General features: G+C 42.8%; 1 protein-coding gene across 1 annotated transcript in view; it reads right to left on the reverse strand.

Moving 5' to 3' along the window:
* The window catches only part of LOC126418548 (serine/threonine-protein phosphatase 4 catalytic subunit), a 43,843-nt gene extending 40,333 nt beyond the window's left edge, over nucleotides 1–3,510 (reverse strand). The window contains exon 1 of the mRNA XM_050085364.1: nucleotides 3,355–3,510. The gene's annotated coding sequence lies outside the window, so the exon portion shown is untranslated. The remainder of the gene's footprint in view (nucleotides 1–3,354) is intronic.
* Nucleotides 3,511–26,059: the final 22,549 nt, after the last annotated feature.

Below are 26,059 nucleotides of genomic sequence, written 5' to 3' on the forward strand. Positions count from 1 at the left end.
TCACTCTCTCTCTCTCTTCCCCCCCCCCCCCCCCCCTTCTATTTTGAGCACTTCCTTGTACACCAGCTCCTCTAAACTATGCAGATATGAGCTTTCCCTTCAGAATATCCTGTTAACATCTCTGCATAGCTTCTGAAACCCATGTATACTTGATCAAGGTTGCCACAAGTTTCCCCAAGTGAAATTCACTGATTTCGAGACAAATTTTAGCATAAATTTTGAGATGTCAAGGGTAAGTAAACATATGAGTTAACAAAGTAAGGGCTTCTGTAATGAACTGTTTTTAGATGGAGAAAGCAAACCAAATGGTATATATATTTCATTAAGACCACTGTTGTAATTTTATTTCAATGTAAGGAAACAAAAAGAGGCATTTCCTTGGAGTTGCAAGACAGGTTTAAAATATGTTCACTGATTTCAGAAATAACTTCAGAAATAACCTCAGAAAAAAGTAGGCCTCTTGAAAGAAGTCGGGGAAGAGTTGTGTAAACCAAAACTATATGTGATCACCAATAAAATGTTACCACTGTGTTGTGTCTATTATTTTACGAGTACTGTGTGAATTTTCTTTTGAGAAATATGGGAGTACATAGCCTACAAACTTCCAATGATGGCCACAATTTTGTTCTTGTTATCATCCATACTTCCTAATAAATATATAAATTATTTTCGTAGTGCCAAAATTTACGAGAATAAATAAAATGTTTATAAAAGATCACACTATACAATGTATTTGCAGCAAGACAGTCGCAATACCTAAAAACAATCGTCCTTGGCCTCTGGCCTGCTGAGGAACATTGCAGTTCTGGGTCCATGGATAAAAGACGAAAATTTTCCACATTACACTACACACAAACAGACCCGACCTGCGGGCAGATCAGTGACACAAGATTAAATGGGAAGAGGCTTCAGATCGGCAGGCCTGATCCGTTAGATACCTGCAGAAATGGCCTACGGTTTCGGTCTGTCATGGGAAGTCCACTCATGTATTCATGTATCACAGACACCATGTTGACGAAATGAGACAGCAGTGATCAAGCCATGCAACAGATAACTTGTGCAAATGTTCTGAGAATCAATATTAATGAGGATAGATAGAAACTCAATGTACAGATGATCACTGAGCCACAGACAAGCATGTAGAAAAGGCAACGACATTCTCACGTGTGTGTGTGTGTGTGTGTGTGTGTGTGTGTGTGTGTGTGTGTGTGTTTTGGGGCTTATGAGCACTCAACGTCGATGTCATCAGCGCCCTGACATACATTAAAAGAAACGAATGTGGACAAATTTAGTAAAATGGAAGCATACCTGCAAAGAAAGTGGGAAAAGATGCAAAATGCTGTATAAGAAAATAAAACTTAAGGAAAACAAGAAAGGAATGTCAAGGACGCCACAGGGAATTGTCACTGGCTGGCCATTTACATAAAACATGGGCGGCAAGTCAGCCACGGACCACTGGTCAGACTGTTAAGTCCCATAGTGCTCAGAGCCATTTAGCCAACCACTGGTCAGAAAATAAAACACAATCCAATAAAAGGTGGCGCACAGTGACCTGGAACAAATTTTCGGCCACAGCTTTTGCCAGAAAATGAGAGCGCGCACGCACACGCACGCACAAAATCACTCAGACACAACTCGTGCACACATGACCAGCATCCCCAGCTGCTGCATCAACAATATCCGAGAATCAGATCCAAACAAATGATTCCTCACGCTTCCCTGCCTCTCGCCAGCAACTGCTAGGCTAGTGGCAAGAAGTGGTGGCAGCACTGCCTGCAAGCTACGGGGAGTGGTAGAGGGGAGAAGTAATAAGAATGAAGGTGTAGGAAGCGGCGCTTGTACTCAGCTATGCCCAGCCAGCGATGATGCACGACATCTCAGTAAACAGACCATTTCATAAAAACAAGATTTTTCCGGAGCTTTTTTTCCCAAATTTCCCTGACATGTTTGATATTCCCTGATATTTACCTGATTTTCAGAACTTGTGGCAACCCTGTTGATACTGCTTACTGCAGTCAACCTATGGTCTCCTCTACAACTTATATATACCACACAGTTCCCTCCATGCTGAATGAACTATTCTCTAATATTTTAGAGTGTGTCCAACCTCTCCCTTCTTTTGGCCAAGTATGTTATATCATAAAGCTATTTCTCTCCAAATCAGTGCAGTATCCCTTCATTAGTTACTTGATCTTCTCATGTCATTTTCAGCATTTTTCTCTAACACCACATGAGACTTTTAGACACTCATTAAAAACACACACTAAGAAAGTAAAAACAATTTTAAATGTGTATAAATCATATATAAATACCACACACACACACACACACACACACACACACACACACACACACACACACACACAGTCTGGTGTGCTAGCAGAACATAATATTGTAAATTATGGAAAAGTAATCAGGTGAAATTTAAACATACATCAACAAATCATTGTAAAACTTTAATAAAGCATTTTGTAGAAAAATGAAGCAATGGGTGAAAGCAAACGTACACGTTCTCCATCCTCGTAATACATGCATCAATAACTTCAGAAATTCAGTTATTGTAGACCAGTGATGAGTCAAGCAAAAAGAAAATGAATCTCGCAAAATTATATGATTTTAGACAACCTACGAACAAAAGCACCTAGTAATAAACTTTCTTCAACTCGGAACTCTAAAAACTTGTTGCGGCCATCGTACTAACTATTTAGAGTAGACTATATGTGGTAGACAAGAAAATCTCAATGTGCATTTCAAATAACTCTTACTTTGGCGTTTTGTGTACATTCTTGAGACGTATTTTGATCTGGCACAAATAATAACACGAAACAATTTAGGTCTCAACTTTACTCGATTTCATTACCAATTACTAAGGTTTAATATGTATTTTAATATACTGTAGCTATCTAAATACGAACATAGGCAGAAATCGGACAAATTACTGCGCTTCCGCTTAGAAAATCATTCCTGAAAGTTTTCTCGTTGTCCAGTGTACAATTTAAACGAATAATTGTGTCATCAACTGTTTAACTATAACCAGACACTGTAGGTTGTACACACACGCACGCGCCAACACCAATGTAAACAATACCAGGTAGTTTAAATATTAGCGAGAAAGGGTGTGTGTTGTTCCATGATGATATTAATTACTTACCGAACTTTAATATGGAAAGGCATCTTTTTAAAGTTTCAGAACATAAGAAAAGTGAACACAAATCGTTAAATAGTGTTAATTTCATACCATAACCTGTCTTTTCGCATTAGTGTCAATTTCACTACTTGGAAAACACGAACCACATAACGGTGTGGTAAACCTCTGTATTCACACAAAGAAGTTAATGATATTTATACAATTACCTCGTTCTGGACTCAGTATGACAGAACTCCCTCCTCACTCTCTCGAACTACCATAAATTCCCCAACTTCCTATGATTAACGATGCTTTGGTGATTGGCTGTTACGGGAAACTTACTACCAAGCTCCGAAGTCACAGCCTACTATATTGTTACGTTCCGAGTGAGTGCCACTACACATCTCGCAATTGATTATAACTTTTATGGTAGGAAGAAACATTGTTGTGCGAATTTTTAGAAAAGATTAATGCTCAAAACAATCACGGCTTTGTTATTTATATTTAGTTAATAAGGACCGAACAGAAGACTGCGACCAAACGATCGATATAGGTTTGCTTCTAATGTTCGAGCGTTGCATGACGGGTAAGCATCACTGCGGGTAAGGCTGCGCGGATCTGTCAGCGTTGTTATTTTTCGCGTAAAGTGGAATGTGTAGCTGGTTTGCCGTGCAACTGTAGTGCTCGAGACATCGTTATATAGTTCGTCAAGTGAAGTGTTCATTGGATTATCACAGAAATGGGAAACATTTACACCGTGGGACCAAACGAAGCCCTCATTGTATCAGGTAGGCGTAACTCATGTCTTAATTTTCCCTCCCTAAAGTGCGACAGTAGGTTTTTAAGTGTTTTCGCCAAGTCTCACTTCGACAGAAGCTTTATACGGAACTGAGCAACTGTTCAATGTTAGTTACATAAAGCCTCTTTCGTTATTACTCCTGGGGAACGAAAATGCTAAACATTACTTGGGCGGCTTAAATGCAGAAGACAGTCGCCTCCAGAAAAAGCGAACATATTTTACGGGCATAGAAACAAGAGCAGTACTCATATTCTCTGTTTGCTGTTCTCAGCAATGAGTTTACTTGTTTGTGTTCTGCATTTATGACAAGCGCGGAGAAGCGGCCGCGAAATATTTGCAGAGATTGTATCCCGGCGAACTGTAGCGTGTCTGAAGTTAGAAATTACATTGTGGTCGTTGTTAGATACAGAGGTCACTTACCAAAGCGCACTCTGAAAGACTAGTTTATGATAAACTTTAATTAGCTTCAGCGCGCCGTACCAGCGGCAAGACTTAAAAGCTGGGTTGTGTTCTTCTGTTGGAAGACTGGTTTCATGCAGCTCGCCACGTTAGTCTATTTTGTCTACTGCAACCTATTTCCAATTGAATCTACTTGCTTAGCGGAGTCTTACCTTTTTAAGTCCTGTATGTTTTACTTCATCTAGACGTAGCCCTACACATTTTCAGATATGCTGCCCAACGTAGTAAAACTTCATGTGTAGTGCTACATGAATAAAAACTTAATACAAACGTGACACAGCATTCTCGTATATGCTGATGCAGTTAAGTATTGTATGTGTGATTCCCCTTCCAATCATGCACTGGCGAGTGTCAAAGTCAGTGTTAATGTCCTGGACTTGCATTCGGGAAGACGGGAGTTATACCCAGTCCGACCGTCCTGACTTGGGTTTTCCATGGATTCCTCAAGTTGCTAATGTGAATGCTGGGATGGTTTCTTTGGTGACGCCATGGCCGTCTTTCTGTCCTACCCTCACATAATCCTATAGTGTTTTGAAGTGTTTTTTTTATATGTGTGTTTTATTTCTGTAGTGTATCTGATATGTCCGTTACTATTGTACTAAATGGTCTATGGACGAATAAATAAATAAAATATGTACGAAGTGAAATGAAATTGTCTAACAATTGTAACTAAAATTGACATTTTGTTTTATAGCCTGCTGCTTTCGTTATATTTCTTCCTTTTCTTGTTCGCGACTATCTTATTTGGAACAGTAGTGAGAACAACTTTTCTCGCGGGTCTTCCTTGGTTGTACTGACGAATGTTGTGACAAGTTACTACTTAAGGTGACTGTTTTTGTTCCACTCTTTTGAAGTTATAGCAAGTGGGTGATCTGTAGTCATTCTTGTTGTTGATAGAAAGTTCGCCAAATTCGCAAGAAACACTTTTCGTGGCGCGTTAATTCAGTAAGTCTATAACATCATTTCGCATCCTGTGGCATACTTAATAATAGAGAATTAAAGTGATCCGTGCACAATTTGTGTCTTCTAATCGGTTATGCAAATAGAGCGTGGTGGCACGGTGGTCAGCACAGTGGACTCGCATTCGGGAGGCCGACAGTTCAAATCTCCTTCCGGCCGCCCGTAGTTACGTGGTCGTGTTTTCCCTAAATCGCTCCAGGCATATGGCGAGATGGTTTCCATGAAAGGGACACGGCCGATTTCCTTCCCTCTCTTTTCGTAATTCGATCTTGGCTTCGTCTGTAATGATCCTACTGTCGACTTGACATTAAACTTCAATCTTCCTCCCTTCCTCCGACTACGCGAAGTATGCAGATGAATGGACGTGAAATAATTAAAACATTATAGTTTCAGCTTTTTAGTGATTGTACTGATCGAAATTTATGTGTAGACCCTATGTTCTACCACATAAACATCGTAGGAAGATTTTTTTTTCATTTCATCGTAAACAGTTTGAAGTGTTACACTTCAGCATATTTCCTGTCATATTATAAAATTATAATGGAAGATTTTTTTGGGCCCAGCAGTTAATGAATCGAAAAAGCGAGCAGGTTGTAAATAGAAGCAAGCAGACTCACCATCCTATAGAAACGACAGCGGTGTAAACGGCAGCTCGGTTAATCTAGTAGAAAATAATAGTTTTATTTACATAGACATCATTTCTCTGCCTCTAAAGAAACTAAGCTATCAAAGGCAGTCAACAGTGTTTTACGCATTAAAAAAAATTAAACTTGCGTCAAAATTTCATGTTACCGAAATATTTTGTTCCTCCTCCATTCCGTAGTTTCAGTTATGACTCCTTTACCTCTGTTCTGCTTTTAGCGCAGTTCTCTTATAATACGAACGCTTATAATATGTATAAGTTCTTTTTGTTTGAGATTACAAACAATTGTTGTAGTAAGTGAAAGAGTTTGCCAAGAGACTTACGGCGTCTGCAGATGTGCTGACAGTCTGCTGATGCATTCCAGATTCCAGATTGGTCTGCAGGAACAAAGGAGCTCTCGTCAATGCCCATCACAGACCGACCCTCCTGCATGGAACCTAGTCATTCTTGGTCTATCACCGGCATATCTTTATTTATTCCTTTTAGTTTTTGTTTTAGCCAACAGCTGTAACTGGTGTGACACTCCCCTTCATCTCTTCTTGTCACGTACGCATGTGTCTCATCTCCCACTATGCTCAACGCTTTCAGTTTTATCTCACTGTTGATCCCTCTGTTACACGACGTAGCATTTGTGCCAGAAATCTATCCCTCCTGTTTAGTGCTTCCCCTACACCCGCCTAATCTTGCTGCCACTTTTCATTGCTCGCTTTATCTGTTCGCTTTAGGCTGCTACTCTTGCGCCATATAATGAAAAAAAACCATTTTTAACATTTTCTCAGTCAACGCTTTACTTGCTTACAGCATTATTTTTACATTGCTACGTTAAAAAAGGTGTATGTTAATTTTTTATTGTATTGTCTACGTTTGAAGTACTAGAAGTATTTCATTTGTGTTATAGTAGTTCTCGTCGCCATGCACGCGAAACAACTTTGTATATCAACGTCACGACGTCGATAAAACTCACTAGACAGTCGCAAAGACTCCTTCTCAGGCGTAGCACACGAATACAAGTCTAATTTAGCTCCATTTCACCGAAAAGGTAGTACACGTATTTTTTCCAGATGTGTCCTGTACTTAGCACTTTTAAAAGTTCAGTACAGTATCACTTAACTAAGAACAGAACAGACAAACATTAGAAGTGGACGTAAAAAGTATCACATCAGAGGAAATCAACTTTTTAAGGAGGTGAAGGCGTTCGCGGGAAACCAACAGGTTCCTGTTGAATTGTTCATGGAGCTCAGTCCCGCTACTACTAGTACATCTGGCACGCTACAATCGGGTTTATCTTATAAACTGTTTCGCAAACAAGGATTCGATGTTTTTGTGGGAGGTTTGGAGTGAGGTATTAGCAATAGTGTAGATGTCAGTAAGAAATAGCAGGTTTGTCCTGACTGTAGCCAATTATGGCGCAGAAGACTGCGAATCGAGCGCTGCGGTGCAGGACTTGCAGTGGGATGGAGCGACGTTCAAATCCGGTCACAATATTTTGTAAGGCATCTCTGATTTGTATTAAAAGTTGCTTCTGAGTGTTGGATCCTTTTAGATGCTGTAATTTTGTGTGGCTTCGGACTAGTTGTTAATTTTAGAGCACTGGCGGGTAGCCTTACTCTCAAGTAAACATATCGCAGCAGTGCAGTTGTTAAACGCTCCTATTCGTCCTCGCGATCATAACGGCAAAAAATTACGAGAAATGGTTTCTTGAAATCGCGAACAATTTGTGTGAAAGGCATCGTTTCTTGTGAGACTTTGTAGGCTTTCCTGGCTTGATAAGTCTTGAAAGTCTCCTCGGTTTTGCTGCTGGATTCGGAAAAAAACGTGATTCAGTATCCGCCTGTTCGTCATCTTCAGCAGAACGCTGCTGCTGCTGCTGAAGAACTTTCTTCAAAACTGATGCCAAGGCTGCAATTGGTCGTCCAACGCAGACTTCCGTACCGTATACGGCGCATGAGCCGGCCGTCACGTGACTGGGTTGGCGGAACACCGGCGGCAACGATATATCGCGCTTAAAGGCTATTTCCAAACACTCGGGCTGGCAGCACCGAAGAACGTTCTGTCTTGATGGGAGATAGTACAGGATATCGCGTCCTGCTAAGAGGAAAACCATTCTCTCTAGCAATCAGCTTGTCTGCCAAACTAATTTCAGTTGCCTCTTTATAAACACTGTTCCAAAAAACCGGAAATGTTTGCAACTATCACAGTGTCGTCAGATTTCATTCCCTGTCCCTGGTTTAGGCAATGTTCTGCTATCGCCGATTCGTCCGGCTTTGTAACCTTGTGTGACGCCGATGTTCCACGCACTTGTCCTGAACTGAGTGAATCGATCGACTGTTGTATGGCTTCCGACAGTGAGAAGGATTTTTATGTATACCAGACTTCCCAAGCCCCAAATCTTTTTCACAGAGCCGAGTAGTGCCCCGATCTTGGAAGGTGGAAGGAATTTGCTCTTAATGTTAAAACTACTTAAAATTCTTCCAGTCTAAAACGATAAGCTCCTAGTGTAAGGAATGAAGACCGCAAATATATGCTCCTCTTCATGCACCTCCGGGAATGGTCCAAACTGCGTAACCCGACGAATCTGCTTCACAGAGTATCCATTTTCCTTAAAAACAGCCATCAAATGAGCAAGATCTTGGGTTAAACTGTCCGCGTCGGAAATGGTATATGTTCTGCGTACCAGACGCCGTTGCGTTCGTACTTTGGATGGCAACTCCTAGCGTGCAGATAACGATCGATGTATGTCGGCTTTCTGCGAAAACTATGTCTTAGAGTACTGGTATTTTGTTTGTTTTAAACGACAACGTCCAAAAATGGAAGCCTCCCATTACTTTCGACCTGGGATGAAGACAGTTGAAGTGGCCCAACGGCCCAACAATCTGTCGAGAGTATCACGTCCACGAGGCCAGACGAAGGAGATGTTACCTTCGTATCTCCAGAAGCACGTTGGCTACAAAGCTGAAATCCTCAGTGCCGCATCCTCGCAGTCCTCCGTAAATAAATTGGCTAATATGGGCCAAAAAGACTCCCCAAAGCCACTCCGTCATTCTGTTAAGTGTTGCCATTAAACGAAAAATACGTGGATCTCAGCACATGACGACAAAGCTTAACTAACTCTTCTTTTAGTTTTTCAGTAATCAAGTTCAGGGACTCTCCCTTTAAGTGCGATATATCGTTGCCACCAGCCCGGTCTTGGAGGGCAGCAGCTGCGATGGCGGCGCATGCGCTGTCTACACTACCAAGGGCTATGTAGGACGATGAATTGCAACCTCGGTACGAGTTTTCAGCGGGAGTCAGCAACAGCAGCGTTCTCCTGAAGATGATGAACAGGTGGATCGCCGGAATATTGAATGACGTTGGTCTGAGGATCCGGCAGCAAACCCGGGGAGACATTAAAGACTAAATTAAATTTCTTGTATGTAGAGAAAATTTCCCTACGATGTCCATTGTCCGTGCACACCGCAGTAGCATTCACACGATTTCACAGACGCCTCTAGATTTAGCCATTGCTTTCAGTTTCATTACGGTCGTCGTAAAATACTGTGTGCTTTCTCATTTCATACGAAAACGCAGGTAAGTCAGTGGTTAGTAATCTTCGTGCATTTTTCCGCATTCCGAAATCATGACTGATAACGCTTCTCTCGCGTCAGACTCACACAGCTGACAAACACCGAAACCAGCTTAAGACATTACACATTGTCCGGTGGATACACGGACATCACGGTAAGTGTAAATGGGGGATGCTTTCCATACTCGGATGCGATCTCTCGGAGGCACGCTCTGACCACATTGACTCCTCGCTCGCCAGTCACTGAGCGCAATGATCGTAAGCTCTACGTTTTGTCCTGAAGTGACGCGGCGAGAAGTCCGACAATATTTTATACATATTTCAGTAGCATGTGTGAAGTACATTTCTTTCTCTCTTTGCGCCTTGTCCCGCGCCAACGCGGGGTCGGCCCTGTTACTACGGATTTGGCAGTATTACGTGCAGAGGGTGGCCGCATGCCCTTCCTGCCGCCATCCCGAACCCCCCAGGAGGTAAGTAGTGTACCCTAGCTGTCTGCCTGTAGTGTAAGCCCTGAAATAGTGCGGACGTGTTCAGGTGTCTACAAGTCGTGTAACTGAGGTGGAACGTGGGGACCAGCCCGGTATTCACCTAGCAGGATGTGGAAAACCGCCTAAAAACCACACCCAGGCTGGCCGGCATACCGGCCCTCGTCGTTAATCCGCCGGGCGGATTCGATCAGGGGCCGGCGCGCCTGCCCGAGTCCAGGAATCAGCGCATTAGCGCTTTCGGCTAACATGGCGGGTATGTGCGAAATACATCTTTTATGTCATTAATGTAAATGTGACTGCCGACTTCCTGATTCAACGATCTGAAAGTACTTCCTCATATGGTTATATCCAACGTATGCAAGGAGCTACGCAGTAAATCTAAAAATAAACCCCAAAGAATGTAATATAGTAAAGATAAACTGAATGTATAATTAGGAAGCCACCACGGGTGTTATTTGCCCACGGCCAAACGTGCTCAACAAGTGCTGTACGGGGAAGCGATAGAGAACAGACTAATGACAATATTCCGGCACCGCTCTGTTGCAGGCGCGCGTGGCAGCTCTGAAAGTTCCCTTGCGCCCCACCACGCGACCTCAAACGATCGTCGCACCTGCTCGAACTCTTTGCAGTAGTAATAGATCGATAATAGCAGCGATACTAAGTACATAGAAGAATGTCAACAACGTTCTAGAAGAACCATGGAGGTAAGAATAAGGGGAGATGGCGCTACGTATCCCAGCCGTACTACGTTTTGAAGCCATGGGGGCGTGGCTCGCTGCCATGACACTCTGACCAAAACATTGCCAGTGTGCTATAGCGTGTATTACGGTCGCTAATTGCACCATATACGCATGTAACGTCATCAGATTGGTTGTTTCCAAGTTTTTGTTTAAAATAAAATCTCGTAAAGGCGAAATTCCGTGTTTCTTCTGATTAAAAATGGTTTTTAATGTAATATTACGAATAGCTAACCTTCAATGTAAACGATACAATTGTGTTGATTCAGTAATAAACGTGTATCACAAACTAAATAATAGAAACTGAAAACTAAGTTAGCTATACCCTCCCTCCAAAGCCCCATAAATACACCTTGTTCGTAATACGTACTGGGACATTTCAGTTACGTTACACTACTGGGAAACACTGTTCATTACCACCAATATTTACTGAAATTCCGTACATAGAATGGCAAATCTACACAGTGTCCTGTTTAGGCCTATACTTTACGCCAGTTAATGTAGTGTTAGCTTTTAATTTGGTACATGATGAAGACAAAGTGAGTTACTCAACACTTCGATTATCGACGATACGTACGTATTATACTGAAACGTGAACTTGAAAACTAAGAATTTAATTCTTTGAATTAACATACCTTTTGCAAATGTTTTGGGTGTGTAGGGAAAACTGATGGTACAGCATTTTCTCGGAGCCTTACTGTTCGGTCTATGTCCTCTTCTCGGAAATGCTGAGAACATATAGTGCTCCATTTAGACGCACGCCAATTCTTCCTCCTCACGGCATTCTCCCACAGAGCTTTCCAACTTTCATTTTTAGGAAATCTAAAATCATACAGGAGAAAAACACGCTGTAGTACAAGTACCGATGTAGCACACGTTCATTCACAATGAAGTTGTAAAATCACACTTAACGAGACAACTTACACACGAAATGTTATTCCCTTCGATTTCGCATCACAATCAGAACGATTCGTACATCCGAACACCACACAAGTCACCATAATAGCGCAAAATCCTTCCAAAAGCGAGCGACAAGCCTATGCAACAAGCTTACAGCAGCAATGTTTTGGTCGGACTGAGATGGCTACCCTCGGCTTCACATAGCTTCACAGCTGTGACGTCACGGCGTCTCCCTCTATTCTTACCTCCATGAGAAGAACGATTATTTTGACGGTTCGTCGATGTTGCGGTCTCGAAGGCCCTTCTACCCTTCCACCCGGAACATGTTTTCAGGTCTATGGTGACAGTGGCGGTAAACACATCTCGTAGTGCATTCGCAAGCTCTGTAACGCTATTTCTCATAGTGTAGTCGCGTCTTCTGCGATATTAGCTGTCGCAGACTTTCCGCATCGTTCGCCGCGTGATATCTAGCGACGATGGTGATACATTTATGTGCGGCGTTGCACTTCCAGCACTGAAAACCTTAAGCAAACGAGCAGAGGGCTAATCGTTGTTGGGAGCGGAGAACGTACCGCAGAAGAAATGGCAGGAATAACTACCTACCGGAGCTGAGTATGTAAAAACTGGCTGGTTTACATTAACTTCAGTAGGATGTCATCCTCCCGCTTTGGTCTGGCGAATACGACAGCATAATCTGTTTCAAAGAAAAACACCGATTTCAAGAAATCAGTTCTAATGAATCAAATACTAGCTGTTACCCTCAATTCGTTTTTACGGGAGATTGTATGTTCACTTCAAATTTCTAAACAAACAATGCCACAAATAACATCTAAAGTTTGCGAAGCACTGTTCGAAAGCCTGAACAATAATACAAGATAACAGAATGAAATAAAGTCGTTAAAATACAGATTTTATCGATTTTTTATTTAAAATTTACAGCGCTGCTGACACAATCGTGTAGTATAACTTCTTTCACTTTCGCCTCTACCTATATTGCTTGTAGTGAATATGGCACGGGTTTATGTGCTCCTTTATGCCCCTGCCACACAGACACACTGAAGAATCCATATTTTTTAAAAGTTCAATTCCGTTTCATAGAGGGTCTTATTTATTTTTGGTTTCCACCTTCTGCAATGTATTTAATCCTAGCGTTTCAGAGGCAAAAAGATAAGAGTTGGGCAGTTTTTTTTTGCGTGGTCCATTCCATTTTACTGCATACGACCAACGATCACTAAACCTAAACGGCAGCAGAACTCGAAATATAGACGTAAGCTACAGCCATACAATAGCAGTACACAGAAGCTGATTTGTGGGGACATTGCCATGTTATATCCGCGTTTCCACACATGTTTGCGGCATTATGCAAACATCGGCCGCCCGGTAGTTGCCGGAAATATTTTTGAAAACAATTTCCAAATTCATTGTTTTGGTGACAGAACACTGGCCCACGTGAATATGGCGGAGGAAAGAAATCAGACGTCGTCTGATTGAAGCAACCATTCCGGTATTCGCCTCATGTGAGTTAGTGAAACAGAGGAAAACACTACTCAGAGGGGTCTGAGCGGAAATTCGAACTCTCACCTCTCACATATGAATTCAGTATGTTGTTCAACGCCGGCCAGTGTGGCCGAGTTGTTCTAGGCGCTTCAGTCTGAAACCGCGCGACCGCTACGGTCGCAGATTCGAATCCTGCCTCGGGCATGGATGTGTGTGATGTCCTTAGGTTAGTTAGGTTTAAGTAGTTCTAAGTTCTAGGGGACTGATGACCTCAGATATTAAGTCCCATAGTGCTCAGAGCCATTTGAACCATTTTGTTGTTCATCAATGCATCACTTCGCTCGTTACTACTGCTTGAAACACGCGTGACCTATTCGGATGGGTGCTCTCCACTGTCTATTTATCGGACCTGGTCAAATATAGACTTATCAAAGCGGTTGTCGTACAAGTTTGTTTTTTATATTGACTTTCGGGCCGTGCCCACTCAGCCATCTCACTAGTGTAGTATCACGTACGACGATACGACCCTAAGGCCAACAAAACACCCACTCCCCGAACAGAGAAAATTTCCAGCCCAGCCGGGAATCGAACTGGGGCCCCTTTGCTCCGCAGTCCGCCCTGCTGACAGCCCATCTACCGAGACAGACTTCGTAAATATTTGTAACAACAATGGAACAAAATCTGGGGTGTGTAAAACTTCCGGTAGTAACAAGGCTACTTCAGGGCAAAAATTTGCTCCTATTGTAGCACAGAAAGGACGAATATTTCCTCGGAGCAGAGTTACGGGTGTAAAAGAAGGGAACCAGCTTTTCGACTTACGTGGCAGCTGCTAAGAAATATTAAGACAAAACTACTTGACATATTTACGCTCTTTTATTTGTTGGTATTATTACCCATGTCATGTAATATAATGCATCCTTTCAAATAAAGTTATAAATCATGTTATGTCGTGTAACATGACACATGCCATCATGTCATCCAACATACCATTTGTCACACCGTGCAGTATGAAATTTGGGATGCATGCGTCCCCACTGTGGGATACTTCCTATTATAGATGCATTCCCACTCTCGGATACTTCTTATTGTATATGTATCCCACTATCTAGAAGCACATAAATTTCTGCCTGTTTGTTCTTACACACCTCACCACATATATGACAAGGGCTGGGTTTAAGATATCTCGCTGCGCAGCAGTAGCAAATTCGTAAAAAAAGCACGAATATGTGAAGATGTATTGATTTAAATGTCTTCGAAACAGCCAGACAAGTCGAAAAGCTAATTCCGTTCCTTTACATCCCTTACTCTGCCCAGGACATACTGCCTTGTTTTGTGCCAGGCTAGGAGCATTTTTCATTCTGGTTCCCAACTTTTACTCTACCATAATGTTAATATTATACCTTTGAAAGCGAAGTTTCAATTTTATCGTAAGAATGCGTATTTTGTTTTTAAACAGTTTTCCCGCGTTCAGTTCATATAAGAACGAATTTTAGGTGCTAAGTTTATCTCGATTTTAACCATCGTATCTCGACAACTGATAAAGTTTACTGGATAAAAGAAATCGTTTTGAGTTCATCCATTTACCTACCTTCGTGCAAAGTTTGAACAGATTCGTACAAGTTTATAAGAAGAGAAGTGGCGCACTTCAGAAACCTCCAAGAAAAACGTGTTTCTTGCACGTAAAATATAAACGAAAGCAAGATTTTTTCGAGTGGTTAAAACTTATCTTAGGCCAAGGTCCGATACACCCGAGGATCGAATTTGAGCCATCAGCCTCGTTCCAGTTCGGAATTATTTAAGGTGATCGTTTTCGCACGTAAAATCCGAGCGGTTCACATACATATAATTCCATTAGCTGAGCATTAATTTCAGCCCAATCAACATCTTTTGCGAAAGGAATTAATCGATTTGCGCAAATTAACTGGGCGCCAGCTTTAGTTCGTTATTCACACTTTGCTTAATATGCTGTGAATTAACTATAGCAAGACAGATACTCGAATGACTATACAAATGGCCACTACTCCAGGTTAAATCAAAAATTTTTCACCCAATGTTCCTAGCTCAAATAGGAACCTAGCAAGACGCCCTGAACCGCGATTCTGCGAACAGCCTTTTCTTACATGTTTGTTATAGCGCTCCCACGCAGTAACTATTGTACATGTGCCGTCCTATCAACACATGGTCACCCTGTCGTACGACTAAAGTGGCGTGCTTCGTCGTACTGACAGAAGTTGGCATTACGCAAGAATTTTTCCAGACCTGTTTATGGATTCATATTTCAGGCCAAGTTCACTAAAAATCCACTTGAATGAAAGGGACGATTCTACAAGCCATGGCAATTATCAGACAGCTACAAATTGTTGTCAAATGCTACTGGAAACGTCCAAAATATTACGTCCATCTGCTTTCCGTGTTGCATATGCGTGTGGATCGCAAGGGATTATCCAGCGAGGGACAGGGAAAACCAACTACCGGCCTCCTCATGCCCCGCCTGTCCCAATCCACGGGAAAAATTGTCATCTTCGTAAACCGAATTCGCATAGTTTTTCGCCACACAGACTTGTCAACTCAGTATCGGTTTGAGGAAAGCCACAACATGTAACGGATGCTGACCGGTATCAAACTTCCCGAGGATCGTTTCTCCTGTGCTCTCTAAAGTCTTGGCAACAGAAAATGTCATATAACTCTGCATTCTCAAATCGTCTGGAAGCCTTGTATCTTCAAATTGCGGTGTTATTTCTCTTGCTACCAGCCAATGTCTTAGAATTATGCAACATGTTTTACGCTCAAAAATTATGACGTTCTTGGGGAAGGAAAATCTCCTCTACAAATATCGACACGGATTACTGCGGACCTCAGCTTGCTCTGTTCCTCCATGAGATCCACAGCGCCGTAGACATTGGTGGTCAGGTTGATATCGTGTTTCTTGACTTCAGCAAGTCATTTGACACCGTCCCGCACTGCCGTTTACTGAACAAAAAAAGCGAACCTACCGAGTATCGGAGCAGATTTGCGACTGGATTCAAGACTTCATTGCAGACAGAAGTCAACACGTCGCTCTTAACGGAGCAAAATCGACAGACGTGAAGGTAATTTCCGGAGTGCCCAAAGAAGCGTGGTACATGTTTATAACATACACACATCAAAAAAAGTTTGCATCACCCGGTTACGAGAGTCCAGGAACCTGTACAGAAATCTGGAATAGAGACCAACATAAACATCGTTTCCGCCGTTTTTATTGCTCATGAAAACCACACATTGCATCTCGTACTGTGAGACATTCACAGGTGGTGGTCAAGATTGTTGTACACACAGGTACCTCTGATACCCAGTAGCACGTCCTCTTGCATTGATGCAAGCCTATATTCGTCGTGACATGCTATCCACAAGTTCATCAAGGCACAGTTGGTCCAGATTGTCCCACTCCTCAACGGCGATTCGGCGTAGATCCGTCAGAGTGGTTGGTGAGTCATGTCGTCCATAAACAGCAGTTTTCAGTCTATCCCAGGCATGTTCGATAGGGTTCATGTCTGGAGAACATGTTGGCCACTCTAGCCGAACGATGCCGTTATCCTAAAGAAAGTCATTCACAAGATGTGCACGATGGGGGGCGCGAATTGTCGTCCATGAAGACGAATGCCTGGCCGATATGGTTGCACTATCGGTCGGAGGATGGCATTCACGTGAAGTACAGCCGTTACGGTGCCTTACTTGACCACCAGCGGCGTACTTAGACCCCACATAATGGCACCCCAAAACAAAGGGGAAGCTCCACCTGGCTGTGGCTGCACTCGCTGGACAGTGTGGCTAAGGCGTGGAGCCTGACCGGATTGCCTCCAGACACGTCTCCGACGATTGTCTGGTTGAAGGCATATGCGGGACGCATCGGTGAAGAGAACGTGATGCTAATCCTGAGCGGTCCGACTGTACCGCGCTGCAAGGTGTCGTTGCAAAGATGGACCTCGCCATGGACATCGGGAGTGAAGTTGAACGTCAGGCAGCCTATTGCGCACAGTTTGAGTCGTAACACGACGTCCTGTGGCTGCATTAAAAGCATTATTCAACATGGTGGCGCTGTTGTCAGGTTTCCTCCGAGCCATAATGCGTAGACAGCGGTCATCCACTGCAGTAGTAGGCCTCGGGCGGCCCGAGCGAGGCATGTCATCGACAGTTCCTGTCTCTGTATCTCCTTCACGTCCGAACACCATCGCTTTGCTTCAGTCCGAGACGCCTGGACACTTCCCTTGTTGAGAGCCCTTCCTTGCGCAAAGTAACAGTGCGGACGCGATCGAACCGCGGTATTGACCGTTTACGCATGGTTGAACTACAGACAACACGAGCCGTGTACCGCCTTCCTGGTGGGATGACTGGAACTGATCGGCTGTCGGACACCCTCCGTCTAATAGGCGCTGCTCATGTATGGCTGTTTACACCTTTGCGCGGGTTTAGTGACATCTCTGAACAGTGAAAGGGACTGTATCTATGATACAATAACCACAGTCAACGTCTATCTTCAGGAGTTTTGGGAACCGGGGTGATGCAAAATGTTTTTTGATGTGTGTATATAAATTACCAAGTGGAATGCGTCGGTAGCGGCTTTAAGACTGTTCGCAGATGATGCGGTTGTCCATACCAAAGTAACAACGCCAGAAGATGGTAATGATTTGCAGAATGACCTCCAGAGAATGGGTGAACGGTGCAGGGTCTGGCAGTTGACACTGAACGTAAATAAATGTAACATATTGTGCATACATTAGAAAAGAAATCCACTACTGTATAGTTAAAATACCAATGAAAAACTCCTGGCAACAGGAGGCCTGTTTGTTGTAAAATGCCAGAGCGGCCTTAAGTGGAATGATCACATAAAACAACTAGTAGGAAAAGCAGATTTCAGTCTCAGATTCATAGGAAGAATCTGAAGGAAATGTAGCTCATCCACAAAAGAAGGGGCTTGTTCGCTTGTTCGCCCGATTCTTGAATACATTCCATCAATCTGTGACCCCTTCCAGGTAGGACAGATGCAAGAGATAGATACATTCCAACAAAGAGAGAGACGTTTCGTCACGGGAATCTTTTAGTCGACACGAGAGCGTTACGGAGATGCTGAGCAAACTCAATTGGCAGACGCTACAAGAGGCATCACTGAGAAATTTGGTATTGAAACCTCGAAAGAGCACATTCCAAGTAGAGTCGGACAACACATTACTTCCCCCAAAAAGTCTTGCGTAATGACCATGAGGAGAAAATACGAGAAATTAGAGGCAGTACAGAGTCTTACCGACAGTCATTCTTCTCACGCGCTGTTCGAAAGTGGAACAGAGTCGAAGGGCTCAGTTACAGGCACAAAAAGTTCCCTCCGCCACACGCCATTAGGTGGCTTGCGCATTATGACGTACAAGCCAAAATCAGCTAAAAATTTGAATGTAACAAGTACTCGCATATGTATGAACATTACCTGTCTGACAACAAAACAATACGTAACGAATCTCGCACTAACTATACAGCCTATTCTGTGCATTGTACTGTAGTAGCAGGGCCGGTTTAAGGCACACGCCACGCAAGCCGCTGCTTGGGGCGCCAATACACGAGTAGTGTTTCCGAGCACAAATGTTTTAGTTGTGGATTTTCCGACCGTCAAAGGAAGCCGGAACTGGTGGGGAGGCCCTGCCGACTGTTTTATGATAAGAACGCCCCTTCGCATTTTACCTGGGCTTAGGAGTGGCTATGCACATAGTACAAAGGCCCCTTTAAATGCTCTTTTTATATTTTTGCTTTCTTTTTGTCTTTTTTCTTTCTGCACCATTACTTTCGCAAATAATTAAACTTCTTATTTTATGACTTTTAATTTCTCACTCAATTTTATGAAAGAAAACCAGAGATGTGAAACATATCCTTAAATCACCCAAGTCTTTACATATTATGCCTTTTTAACCTTTTGTCAAGAACGATGTTTAATTTTGTTATTTTTCAAGGGGAATGGGGAATGGAATCTTTCTTAATATCAAACATAGCATTTATTGGTTCGACCTTATTCTTAATTATCAGAAAGAATACGTTCGGGTGTTTTTGGTTTAACGACGAGTTTAGTTTTCTATGCCGACCCTCATCAAACATTCGTGGTCCTGTGCCGCTGGTTTTTACGTTCCACATTTCAGTTGGTATACTAAGTTGTTCCATCCATTGATTGACCGTATAGTCTGCAAATTTCATGACTTTCCTCCACTGAGCATGTCCTGCAGTATTTCCATCCACTTTTCATCAACATTGTTTGGTGGATGATATACCACTGCTGGCAAATACGGCGAAACAGTAGGACTTCAGGTCTGTCCCTGTGTTCCTCCGTTTATCCTAGTTCTTTTTATTTCTTCCACAGCCATTGGTTGAAGTGAAAATTGCAGCAAGGTAGGGAAGTTTCGAACACTGTTTTCATTGTAGATATTTCAAAGCGAATTCTCGGTGACCACATAAGCATATTATTTTTCAGTCGTGAGGAAAGTGTTTGGCGTGTATTTTAACTTTCGCCTGGGAGGAAAATAAATAAAACAGGAAATATCTTCGTTTCTTCGTCTGTGTAGCAATGTCAGTGGTGCACAGGTGTCCGAATTGTTTCAAACAACTGTCAAATGTCCCATGCATAAGAACAGTTTTTTTCACACTGGATTATCTCCGCTTCTTCACAACTGAACACCAGGATTCTTGTTTCAGAAAAAGACCCATCGTCAATAGTAACAAAAATAGCGTTACCTTAAGCTAATTTCAAAATGTTTCAGCTCCTGTGAATCTCCGAACAAGTGCCAGCGTTTCGGGTCCCTCTGTAGCATCCTCACTTGCTTTATACAGTGCAGTTGTGAAGTCCTCTTAATTTGGCGAATATGTGACGACGTCTAAACCTTTATCTTTCAGCTCTTGAAACGGTTCCTTAAAAGTTTGGGAAAACAAGCACTGTCTTTTCTTCGTGGACTCTTTTCGCTGCAGTTATCATACTGACGTATTTTTCGAGGTGGTAAGGTTTTTCCCCCAACAGCTATTGAATTCGCCAACGTATACTATATTTTCAAATTATTTATGTAAACAGCGTCATACAGAATCCTCCATTGACCATCCTAAACTGGCGTATTAAAATGGTTTTATTTTTAAAAAAACTACTTGAAAAATCGACTCTGTGGTGTGACACGCACGTAAATAGTGCACACTAACGGCGTGTGGCTGCTTCATGAAGCTCTGTCAACATCTGAATACACAATATTGTCAAACCATCAGTGCTTGAACTCACACGTTCAGTGTGTATTGACAATACTGTGAATGGCAGAATCATGGCTGCATAGCAACATTTTTTCCCACCTAATGAAGCAGATATGCAGATTAAGAAACAACTGATACTGTGTGAGTAATTAAATTTTCAATTATTTGGTTTAAACAGGATGCTACTCGCTTTTTATTAGCAGAACACGAGAAACTGCACAGTTACATTCCAATTTAGTCACAAATAATTTCATTCTTCAACAGAGTAATGAAGTGCGTATTTCTGTTATTACTATCACACTGTTGTCAACTACATGTCCAAATAAGCATACATTAACCTGATGCCGACTGAGGCAGACAACATATGTCCTCCGAGGCTGCCGAACCAGCTCTGCTCTTACAGCCGAACCACTTCGCCAGCCATCCAAGTTAGGCGCGATCCGAAGATCACCGAAGTGCTTCGTCTGCCATTGCGTTTAGAAGCTGTTTATTATTCTGCTGGTTATTATGCTCGTTAAATAAAGAAATGGTGGCACGCTTCTGAGAAATGCTGTAATATGAAATGAAAGTAAATAGGTTATTTAGTTTTCCTAATGTTAACAATAGAAGATTATCGTTTTGGCGCGCAGCTTCCGAACGCAGCATCAGTCGTGGAGAAGGACCACAATTTAGGCAGTCCTTCTCGCGATGCCCGTATCGAACGAACCAGCTGTCATGGGTACCTCACACCATGTTACGCCATCTTGCCACTGTTGCCTTCTCATCTGCTCTAAGAGGAGCTTCTAGTAGCTGAATATGATGGCTACAAAGCCAGAAATATTACACTACCACCTCTCAGGCTTCCACCCTCCACTTCAGAACGGAATTTATCCCTTAATTTGGCTCCACATCATTGAACAATAAACATTAATTTTATACCACTAAGAAATTATTGTTAATGATCGCGATTTTTCCATCCCCAGCAACGCGGATACTGCTGTACAATAACTTGCGAGTCCGTGAATTTTTTTCCCCTCTAATTTTCCTTCGTTGACTGGACTAATTATCTTGCACTGAATATTGGAATGACAGAGATGTCTTTCTTGACACTTTGTGCCTTGTATTTTGCGACGATTACATTGGTTTCAAGGTATATGTGGTACAGAACAACCATTGATTCTAAGCGTGAACCCACAAAAGTCTGCTGGACTCTTTTTATGTAGAAAATGCTCTTCTAAGAGTGAGTTATATTTCCGTTAAACTAAATCTGTGGTTCTGTAGCAATATTAAAAACATTCGGCCGAAGTTGCTGATGCTTCCAGAGTGATTCGCGGGTGGGGTCAAAGTGGAGAAACATCTCGTAGGCAAGGCGGAAATTAAACGGCTTACTAATAAGGCAGTGAGTCACACGAGAAGTCATGAGGAAGGCTGAGAGTCAGAAGCCTGATAGCGGTTCGTACGTGGGCGGAGCGTCACGTAGTAGTCAAGCACGTGACTGACACTAGAATACCAGTCGCGAGGGAAATGCCAGAGGCCGTAACGAAGATCTTACTTCCACCGACTTACTCCCATCTCCCTGAAATCGCACCAGATGTCGCCAGTGTAACGATGTAGCGTGTTCGTAGCCCACACGACAGTGGTTCATACGCTAGCAATGAACTGCAGTAGGGAAGCATTAGCGGAGAAGGCGTTGACGAGGTGCTCGCTAGGTCTGTCTTCTTCCTGTCTCACGCACTTATGTGCTATGACGGTTCCTTCTGCAACGGTTGATTGGACGTGAAACCGTAATCTGCTTTAATGTTGATGTTAAACTAGGAAGGACGTAGACATCATGCCTAATATTCATTCCTTCGTCTTGTTATTCTTCATTTTCTTCTTCTTCTTCTTCTTCTTCTTCTTTCGTTCCTATTAGACTAAAGCCTGTTTGCTTCATTACCCTTTAGTCTACCCTGAGGTTGTAGATCCATCTTCTCCTTGGACGGCCAATATGATTCCTTTGTGGCCTCGTGTATTTGCCCAAGGACCGGGTGTCCGTGTTGTCCTCATCATTTCATCATCATTCGTGAAAGTGGCGAGATCTGACTAAAGATTGGGAATTTGTACGGGCGTTGATAACCGCGCAGTTGAGCGCCCCACAAACCTGTCATCATCATCATCATTATCAGCATCATCACCATCATATTTGCTCAACTGAAAGAGGTCCTTCGTCGGTTACAGCTGTCTTTTAGAATCGTTAACCTTCAAGAAGTAGCCCTGCCGGATTTTGTACGCGCAGTACATGATTAATTTCAGAATATTGTCCTTTTCCGACACGTTACCATCAAACAGTGTGTAACTATGTATATCTTATAATCCGAGAGCCACTACACAGTGTATGGGGGAGGGTACTTAATATCAAAGTCAGAGATATTCTGTGTTATTCCCTTCGCATACTGAGCGACGGGGAAGACGTCTGTGCGCAGCAGTAAGCGTTTCGGCGCCTACGACACCTCCGCCGCTTCCGAGTGAACGCGACTCATTAGACGCCCTTCTGCCGCTTACGTCGCAAGCCTTGCAACCGCGTGACTCGTACATCACTGGGACACAGTTGCGCAACGCATGATAATGTTTTCCGTTTCTGGTACCGCTTCTGCGTTTCCGCTGCTCCTTGAGCAGGCTGATCGTCTTTCAAGCAATGTCTGTGTCTTTCCCATTTCTCCCAAGTTTCGGCACGCCTGCGGTCTTTTCTTCAGTACGAAACTTGCACTTGAATTGTACGGTTAATGTTCAGTGAAATATTCTTTCGTTACGTCCCCAATTACCCTTTCGCTCATCATGCGGTAAAATACCAGAAAGTAACATAACAACAATAAATAAAATAGCCGCTCGCTGCTAGAATGAGTTTATAGCTCTCTTATATTCAGATGTCCGTGTACACACAGTACAATTTTTTCCAAAAATTGCATACGTCAGTACATATGCAATATAACAGAATTTGTCGTAAAATATGTGTTAAGGTATCCAGTCTTGTGGCCGTAAGGTTAAAGTACGAGTTATTGTACTCAAATCATAATATGTAGGGATTATGAGTCATAGTAATTATCAGCTGTTAAGTAAATAAAATTTTCTACCTTAAATGTTAATGTCATTACACATTGTCGTTAATTTCCAATCGAACTTAACCGGTTTATAGTGGCATTGCATTATGGCTCTGTAAACCCAGAAAATGTTTACGACACTAACAACCTCTGTACTGAAAAAGAATAAATACTAATTTAAGAGGTACATTGAGATATAAAGAAAACTGTATTATGCCCTTAGGCTATATAATTGGAAAGTGAAAGTAGGTTAATATTCATCTCTGTGGTCGTCATATGATAGATTAGAAGCTGCTAAAATCACGATAATTAGCTAGTTTGAACCTTAATATGATTCACTGTTGAACTAAAAATATTAACGCAAAAGCATTTTCTGCCGTACATATTCAACATTATCATGTAATGTTGACATCCACCTTTTCGTTTAATAGTAAGGAACCTTTACAGGGCAAACATAAACCATTCACACAATTGAAACCAATACGACAAATCCGGAAAGAGGACCATGACACAATGGAGCACTAATCTGTATCACCTGGGCAGCGTAATCATGTCCTCAGAGTTACGTAATTTTGAGACTGCCAGAGGTACACCAATAGTTACCAGAATCACAAGGAACTATTAACACTAAACAGTACACTTAAATCATACCACTTATTGAATCAAGTCTATCGCAGGTGGATGTGCTCTTGGGTAAACGTGAGTCAGAAACGAACCTTTACATTACGCCACTGAGTCGACGTCATGGTGGGTTTCCGGCTACATTGATAACGACACTATTGTCTCAAAGTGGAAAGATCGGAATTTCGAAAGCAATCAGCGCAAATGTCCATAGATCTGTACATACACTGTGTGATCAAAAGTATCCGGATACCCCCTAAAACATACGTTTTTCATATTAGGTGCGTTGTGCTGCCACCTACTGCCAGGTACTCCATATCAGCGACCTCAGTAGTCATTAGACATCGAGAGAGAGCAGAACGGGGCGCTCCGTAGAACTGACGGGCTTCGAACGTGGTCACGTGATTGGGTGGCACTCGTGTCATACGTCTGTACGCGAGATTTCCACACTGCTAAACATCCCTAGGTCCACTGATTCCGATGTGATACTGAAGTGGAAACGTGAACGGACACGTACAGCGCAAAACCGTACAGGCCGACCTCGTCTGTTGACTGACAGAGACCGCCGACAGTTGGAGAGGGTCGTAATGTGTAATAGGCAGACATCTATCCAGACGAACACACACGAACTCCAAACTGCATCAGGATCCCTGTAAGTACTATGACAGTTAGGCGGGAGGTGAGAAAACTTGGATTTCATGGTCGAGCGGCTGCTCATAAGCCACACATCACGCCGGTAAATGCCAAATGACGCCTCGCTTGGTGTAAGGAGCGTGGACATTGGACGATTGAACAGTGGAAAAACGTTGTGTGGAGTGACGAATCATGGAACACAATGTGGCGATCCGATGTGGGTATGCGAGTGCTCGGTGAACGTCATCTGCCAGCGCGTGTAGTGCCAACAGTAATTCGGAGGCGGTGGTATTATGGTGTGGTCGTGTTTTTCATGGAGGGGGCTTTCACCCCTTGTTGTTCTGCGTGGCACTATCACAGCACAGGCCTACATTGATGATGTTTCAAGCACCTTCATGCTTCGTACTGTTGAAGAGCAATTCAGGGATGACGATTGCATCTTTCAACACGATCGAGCAGCTTTTAATTATGCACGGCCTGTGGCGGAGTGTTTACACTACAATAACATCCCTGTTGTGGACTGACCTGCTCAGAGTCCTGACTTGAATCCTATAGAACGCCTTCGGGATGTTATGAAACGCCGACTTCGTGCCAGGCCTCATCGACCGACATTGATAACTCTCCCCCCAGTGCAGCACTCCGTGAAGAATGGGCTGCCATTGCCCAAGGAAACTTCCAGCACCTGATTGAACGTACGCATTTGCCTGCGAGAGTGGAAGCTGTCATCAAGGCTAAGGGTGGGCAAACACCGTGTTGAATTCCGCATTACCGATGGAGGGCGCCACGGACTTGTCATTTCAAGCCAAGTGTCCGGATACTTTTGATCACGTAGTGTACTTATACCACACCTGTCTCATGACCTACTCTATTTGGTACAGGTACTAGGCAGTGGTGGAGGAGAAGGAGGAGGAGTAGGAGGAGGAAGAAATATTTTCTGTTGTTATATTGTTAGAGGTTCACTCTCCTATCAGCATATGAAGTTAAACACCTAAAATAGTGCGAATTCACCTGTAGATGGCAAATGTTTATGGGAGCAATGGTATTATCTAAAATACGGATCATCTGTTATGGACGGCTGTCTGTTAGCCATGCACGCAAATGTAATGCCACACAAAGTAATGGGGCCATATACAAAGTTGGTATTCTACGGAGAATTTATACAACCCAAAATAGTTATGTAAAGGATAAATGCCCAAAACCAGTTTCTTGTTGTCATGGGTCTCCCTCTATTGGCCAGCACTCCTGTAAACATGCCGTTCACTGTGTACTGTGGATAGTAAAAAATACATGGAGAGTGGCATTATTAGTAAGCAGAACATGAATATTAAGAACCTA

The sequence above is a fragment of the Schistocerca serialis genome, chromosome 9 (assembly GCF_023864345.2).
Source record: "Schistocerca serialis cubense isolate TAMUIC-IGC-003099 chromosome 9, iqSchSeri2.2, whole genome shotgun sequence".
Taxonomy (NCBI): Eukaryota; Metazoa; Arthropoda; class Insecta; order Orthoptera; family Acrididae; genus Schistocerca; species Schistocerca serialis.